General features: G+C 39.5%; 1 long non-coding RNA gene across 1 annotated transcript; it reads left to right on the plus strand.

Annotated features, from left to right (window-relative positions):
* The first annotated feature begins 884 nt into the window (after positions 1-884).
* On the plus strand, positions 885-7,316 carry LOC143768643 (uncharacterized). Its single transcript, XR_013213982.1, has 3 exons — positions 885-1,205; positions 3,332-3,607; positions 7,080-7,316. It is a non-coding gene; the product is annotated as an uncharacterized LOC143768643 (long non-coding RNA).
* The last annotated feature ends 343 nt before the right edge of the window (positions 7,317-7,659 follow it).

Consider the following 7,659-nt stretch of genomic DNA (forward strand, 5'->3'; position numbering starts at 1 on the left):
ATGTGCAGATTTTTTTCACCACTAAGCATATTGCCAGGTCAGTTTTACCATATAATGAACATGGTAAAAATTTTTTAAAAATAAAATGTTTTTTTGCAATTTCATCGCACTTGCAATTTTTTTCCCGCTTTCCAGCACATCGTATGATAAAATGAATGGCGTCATTCAAAACTACAATATGCCCTAATACGGATGTGCGGAAGGAGAAATAAAAAAAGTTATGGCTCTTTAAAGAAAGGGTTAATTCTATTTGTCTGTTTCCCCAAAAATGGAGCAGAAAAACAAAATGTCGAAAGGCTATTGTGAGCGTAGTCTAGAGGCGCAGCAGTGAACATGATCATGTATTCCTTGCTAACCTGATCTCTAAATAAAAGCAAAAATTGTAAAAAATAAAAATGCATAAAGATAATAAATAAATAAACTAAATAATAAATAAATATAAATAAAATAATAAAACAAAAGTGAGAAAGTCTCTTCTCGATTAAAAAGAAAAAAAAAACACCACCCATGTCTGTACCTTAATGATGCACGTACGGATGCAAAGTTTTCGGGAGGGAAGTCTTTGTTCGTTGTGTCAAGCACGACCTGTTAATAAATAAACCACAGATTGTGAACCGAGCAGATGAAACGACCTAGTATAATAACCCGCACTTCATATCGAGGACTACTCACCTAATACCTGGATGGATTTCATGGGGCTTTTACCCGGCTTTATCATATTTTTACTATTCGGTAAGCTCGGGGCGGCATGAAAGTAAAGTATTCGATGCAAACTTTATACTACTTTTTTTTTTATAAACTTCTGACTGATGCGTAGAACATAACTTGACTCCTTCAGACGTGTTTATGTCACTTTCTTATCATTTTGTGCCCTCTTATTACAGGTTCTGTATCTGCTCCGGTTACGGTAGTAAATGGGACTGTAGGACAATCCGTGTATCTGTATCTCAGTTTGGATAAGAACTCAAATTTTGAGGTTTTCTGGAGAATGGAAAAATCAAACAAATCTATCATTGCAGCATGGGACCCTGTCCGAGAAAAAACAGCCTATAATCCTTCGTACAATGGAAGATGTGAATTGTTTAACAATGGTACCCTGAAGCTGGAAAATATCACAACTGAGGATCGGGGAAACTATACAGTAGATATCTTTGACTTGGATAAATTCACATTTAGGACTGAAGAGTATGACCTTCATATATACCGTAAGTATGACCAATGTACAATATACATAAATATACAATTTTTGATATACACAGAAAATTGTACATCAGTATTGACAGGGTGCTATAAATTTTGCACTTGCCTTTGTTTTTGCATTTTTGTGCTTTTTCAATCGCACATTTGCAGGCAGATCTCCTATATCTACTGTACATACAGCTCCTTTGAGTCTCCACAATAGCAGACTGCAGCTCTATGTAGTCAGATGTCTGATCTCACAATTATTATGGCTTTTATTTATCCCCTCTTCAACTATCTATGGGTTAGAGAATAAGAGGGGATCCTAATGCGGGCCTGAAAGTTTATATTCTCCACGTGCTCTCTCTAATGTACAGGAGAGAGAGAGGACCCCGCTGACCATAAGAGCTTACACTCTACAGTAGAGAGAGCGAGGACCTCACTGACCATAAGAGCTTACACTCTACAGGAGAGAGAGGACCCCGCTGACCATAAGAGCTTACACTCTACAGTAGAGAGAGCGAGGACCCCACTGACCATAAGAGCTTACACTCTACAGGAGAGAGAGGACCCCACTGACCATAAGAGCTTACACTCTACAGGAGAGAGAGGACCCCGCTGACCATAAGAGCTTACACTCTACAGTAGAGAGAGCGAGGACCCCACTGACCATAAGAGCTTACACTCTACAGGAGAGAGAGGACCCCACTGACCATAAGAGCTTACACTCTACAGGAGAGAGAGGACCCCACTGACCATAAGAGCTTACACTCTACAGGAGAGAGAGGACCCCACTGACCATAAGAGCTTACACTCTACAGGAGAAAGAGGACCCCACTGACCATAAGAGCTTACACTCTACAGGAGAGAGATGACTCCACTGACCATAAGAGCTTACACTCTACAGGAGAGAGAGGACCCCACTGACCATAAGAGCTTACACTCTACAGGAGAGAGAGGACCCCACTGACCATAAGAGCTTACACTGTACAGGAGAGAGATGACTCCACTGACCATAAGAGCTTACACTCTACAGGAGAGAGAGGACCCCACTGACCATAAGAGCTTACACTCTACAGGAGAGAGAGAAGATCCCACTGACCATAAGAGCTTACACTCTACAGGAGAGAGAGGACCCCGCTGACCATAAGAGCGTACACTCTTCAGAAGAGAGAGCACCTCACTGACCATAAGAGCTTACACTCTACAGGAGTGAGAGGACCCCACTGACCATAAGAGTTTACACTCTACAGGAAAGAGAGGACCCCACTGACCATAAGAGCTTACACTCTACAGGAGAGAGAGGACCCCACTGACCATAAGAGCATACACTCTACAGGAGAGAGAGGACCCCACTGACCATAAGAGCTTACACTCTACAGGAGAGAGAGGATCCCGTTGACCATAAGAGCTTACACTCTACAGGAAAGAGAGGACCCCACTGACCATAAGAGCTTACACTCTACAGGAAAGAGAGGACCCCACTGACCATAAGAGCTTACACTCTACAGGAGAGAGAGAAGACCCCACTGACCATAAGAGCATACACTCTACAGGAGAGAGAGGACCCCACTGACCATAAGAGCTTACACTCTACAGGAGAGAGAGAAGACCCCACTGACCATAAGAGCATACACTCTACAGGAGAGAGAGGACCCCACTGACCATAAGATTTTACATTCTACAGGAGAGAGACGACCACACTGACCATAAGAGCTTACACTCTACAGGATTGAGAGGACCTCACTGACCATAAGAGCTTACACTCTACAGGATTGAGAGGTCCCCACTGACCATAAGAGCTTACACTCTACAGGAGAGAGAGAGGACCCCACTGACCATAAGAGCTTACACTCTGCTGGAGAGAGAGGACCCCACTAACCATAAGAGCTTACACTCTACAGGAGAGAGAGGACCCCACTGACCATAAGAACTTACACTTTGCACAAGAGTGTCGACAATACCACCTGAGGCAGGGGGCTAATTATGCCGTAGATAAGTACCCACCTTTATGTGCTGTGCATACAGCTGTTATTTCCATGTAATGTTATTTCATCTCCACTTTGTTGCAGTCTAGTAAATTATCTACCCTTTTTTTTACAGTGTTTATCAATAAACTTTCACTTTTCTATCCTATTTTTTTTTTCTGCAGCTTATCTTTTAGCTCCAATTCTCAAACCTGTCAACCAGACATTTATCAATGGCACCAGTGTGACCCTCCAGTGTGATGCCGGGAACCAGACTGTGACTTCTTACACTTTCGATCGTGATGGTCATAAGAATATCTGCTCTGAGCCACATGTGTCCTGCAAGGGATCAACCCTGGTCTTCACCCCCATAACTGAGTCCGACAACGGATCCTACACCTGCACAATCCATCATTGTAGCCATACCAACACCAGCAGCTCCATGAATTTGACGGTATCATGTAAGTTTGTGTTCTATGCTCCTTGACGTTTTAATATTTGTGTAAAATATAAAACCCAAGAAAAAAAATGAGCATATTCCCTAGAGCAAATAAATAGTAATAGTGGATGTAAATAACATACATCACTTAGTTAATGCCATTTTGATTAAAAAAAAATTATAAAAGCCTTCCCACTGTGACATGGGTCGTTCCTAATCTGTCTCAAGTATAACAACTAGATGCATAAACAGGCTGAAAATAGTTTACAAATAGATTGCATGAAAGGATGAACTGCTGGAAAGCTTTCAGTGCAGCTTTCAGAGTCCTAAAAGTGTGTAATATAATCCCTGTTAGGATTCAGCTCTGCTTTCCGCATCTAGCGGGTCATCGCATAACAATTTGCTTGTTGGGGATCATGTGTTCACATGTTTTTATTTTATTGTTGTACGGAATTGCACAGTCAGTTGAGGCATCCAGGACCAAATTCCAATAAATGTTGATGTCTCAGATTTCTGCTGTAAGAAAAAGAGAAAAGAAAAGCGCTTCTTGTTTGGATTAGTAGCTCTGAAAGTTCGGGGAATAATCGTATGTTGCTCACCTGATTAGGTTGTGCAAAGCAGGCACAACACTTGAGAGGGTAGGAGGACATGAGTAAATCCACGGTAAATGACTTAGGCCACTGGTTCCTGGACTCGTAAGTAGAGATGGGCGAACCTGAACAGTAAAGTTTGGTGTCCGTTTTTATTGAAACAGCGCATTTCGGGTTGATCTAACTCCTTCATCAGGTACCTGATGAAGAAAGATTTCATTGAAACACCGCGTTTTTGGGTTGATCTAACTCCATCAGGTACCTGATGAAGAAAGGTTTTATTGAAATAACCAGTTTCAGAGTTTATCTAACTCCTTCATCAGGTACCTGATGAAGAAAGGTTTTATTGAAATAACGTGTTTCGGGGTTGATCTAACTCTTTCATCAGGTCACTGATGAAGAAAGATTTTATTGAAATAAACACGTTTCGGGGTTGATCTAACTCCTTCATCAGATACCTGATGAAGAAACGTTTTTATTGAAATTATAGCATTTCAGGGTTGATCTAACTCCTTCATCGGGTACCTGATGAAGAAAGGTTTTATTGAAACAACGCATTTCTGAGTTGATCTAACTCTTTCATCAGGTACCTAATGAAGAAAGGTTTTATTGAAATAAACGCATTTTGGAGTTGATCTAACTCCTTCATCAGGTACCTGATGAAGAAAGGTTTCATTGAAACAATGCATTTTCTAGTTGATCTTACTCCTTCATCAGGTACCTAATGAAGAAATGTTTTATTGAAACAGCGCATTTTGGAGTTGCTCTAACTCCTTCATCAGGTGCTTATGAAGAAAGGTTTTATTAAAATAACGCGTTTCAGAGTTGATCTAACTCCTTCATCAGGTACCTGATGAAGAAAGGTTTTATTGAAATAAACACGTTTCGGGGTTGATCTAACTCCTTCATCAGGTACCTGATGAAGAAAGGTTTTATTGAAATAAACGCATTTCGGGGTTGATCTAACTCCTTCATCAGGTACCTGATGAAGAACGGTTTTATTGAAATAACGCGTTTCAGAGTTTATCTAACTCCTTCATCAGGTACCTGATGAAGAAAGGTTTTATTGAAATAACGCGTTTTGGGGTTGATTTAACTCCTTCATTTATCTAACTCCTTCATCAGGTACCTGATGAAGATAGGTTTTATTGAAATAACGTGTTTCGGGGTTGATCTACCTCTTTCATCAGGTCACTGATGAAGAAAGATTTTATTGAAATAAACACGTTTCGGGGTTGATCTAACTCCTTCATCAGATACCTGATGAAGAAACGTTTTTATTGAAATTATAGCATTTCAGAGTTGATCTAACTCCTTCATCGGGTACCTGATGAAGAAAGGTTTTATTGAAACAACGCATTTCAGAGTTGATCTAACTCCTTCATCAGGTACCTGATGAAGAAAGGTTTTATTGAAATAAACGCATTTCGGGGTTGATCTAACTCCTTCATCAGGTACCTGATGAAGAAAGGTTTTATTGAAATAACGCGTTTCAGAGTTTATCTAACTCCTTCATCAGGTACCTGATGAAGAAAGGTTTTATTGAAATAGCACGTTTTGGGGTTGATTTAACTCCTTCATCAGGTACCTGATGAAGAAAGGTTTTATTGAAATAACGCGTTTTGGGGTTGATCTAACTCCTTCATTGGGTCACTAATGAAGAATGGTTTTATTGAAATAAACGTGTTTCGGGGTTGAACTAACTCCTTCATCAGATACCTGATAAAGAAAGGTTTTATTGAAACAACGCATTTCGGAGTTGATCTAACTCCTTCATCAGGTACCTGATAAAGGAGTTAGATCAACTCCAAAATGTACTGTTCAATGAAACTTTTCTTCAAACCAGTCTCCGAACACCCCATATCCTCTTGCAGCACCAGGACTATTCTTCAAGTTTTTATCCTCCTTACCCCGTGAGATTTATGTTGGGATGGCACAATGTGAAAAGAGCCTAAATCTGAGCACATTTTGAGTGAAAATAGTCTGGAAGAACAAACCCAAGAATTCAACATCAGTGCAAAATGCAAGAACCCAAAGATTGTCAGTGACTCAACACTCATGGTTGGAAATTAAGAAGATCTGAAAGGTAAAAAGTTACATAGAAAGACAACAACTGAGCATAGAAGATAAAATACTAATGGACATCATTTGCCTACTTAGATTAATAATTAACAATGAGAAATTGAACAAAAAGGAACTAGGACACAATGGGACAGATAAGAATCCTAAAAAAAGATATTCAAATCTAATGATATTTGTATGAAAACAAAGATCAACTTTTCAGTTCTGATGTTTTTTTGTGGTTCTATGGAAACACATAAGATGGAAATGAAGTGTGTTATCAGGAGATTACCTATTGTTTTAATCAGGGATTTTTTTTCATATTTTTTAAAAAAAATTGCCACAATTTGTGCATAGTATTTTATACTATACAATGGATAATCTTGCAATTTCCACACTGGCCAGTAGAGCAATTTTGGATTCATACTCCTAGTCTTTCCTGGAGAGTTTTCAGCAAACTCCTTATCAACAGAGGCAGGATTACAATGACAGGTAACACCTCTATACTAAGCCGATAACACAGGATTTACCAATCACAATAGGTGTTGAAATGGCTCCTCCTATTCTTCCTCCATTCTGCACATGCTCGTTAGATGCTTCAATACAAAGGGTAGGGTCAGCCTAGTGGCCAGTGTGAAAACTGCAAGATTTTTTTTCTGCAAAAAAAAATTCAAAAAATGGCTAAAAAAAACATTTTATGCAAAAACCTGATTTAAACACTTCTTTTTAACTAATTATATGGAAATAAATAGGGTCATAAAAGGTGCAACATTTTGTTTCCCAGAGCGCTACCAAAACATAATTAGTAGAGTTAGATATGATTTATAATATTTTGCCTTATAGGGTATCCAAAGGGCAACATCCTCTGTACTGCCCAAAACCATACCGGGGAAGGAACCGTCGGCTGTTCCTGGCCAGGAGGAAACCCTGCAGCGAATGTGACTATTGTCTATAATGCGACTGCAAGTGTGACATTGTTAAACACAGTTTACCTGAATGTGACTAAATTTATCCATGGATCCAATTTCACCTGTACCGGAACCCAATTGGGAAAAAGCTCAAGCTGTATACTAATATTGGGTAAGAAATCAATATTTCTCATTGATTAGACTCAACATATCTCCAGATCTACGTACTCCATAAAACCATTTTGATTGTAAATCGATATTCCCCTTATTTACTTCTATACTGTAGAATAACTATTGGAAACAGTGGCACCATTTTGAACCATTGTCAAAAAAAGTTCTGTAACTTTATCCCCTTTTGCATTTTTCCTGCTCCTGCTTATATCTGGTTTACATTAAAGGGGTAATCTGAAGTTTGAAAATTATTCCTTTTCCACTTTCTGATCACTTGGGATCCAACGAAGCCCCATGAGATCCCAAGAACTTGGGCCCTGAAGAACCCCATGTGTATGGAATGG

Source organism: Ranitomeya variabilis, chromosome 4, assembly GCF_051348905.1.
Source record: "Ranitomeya variabilis isolate aRanVar5 chromosome 4, aRanVar5.hap1, whole genome shotgun sequence".
In the NCBI taxonomy this organism is placed as follows: Eukaryota; Metazoa; Chordata; class Amphibia; order Anura; family Dendrobatidae; genus Ranitomeya; species Ranitomeya variabilis.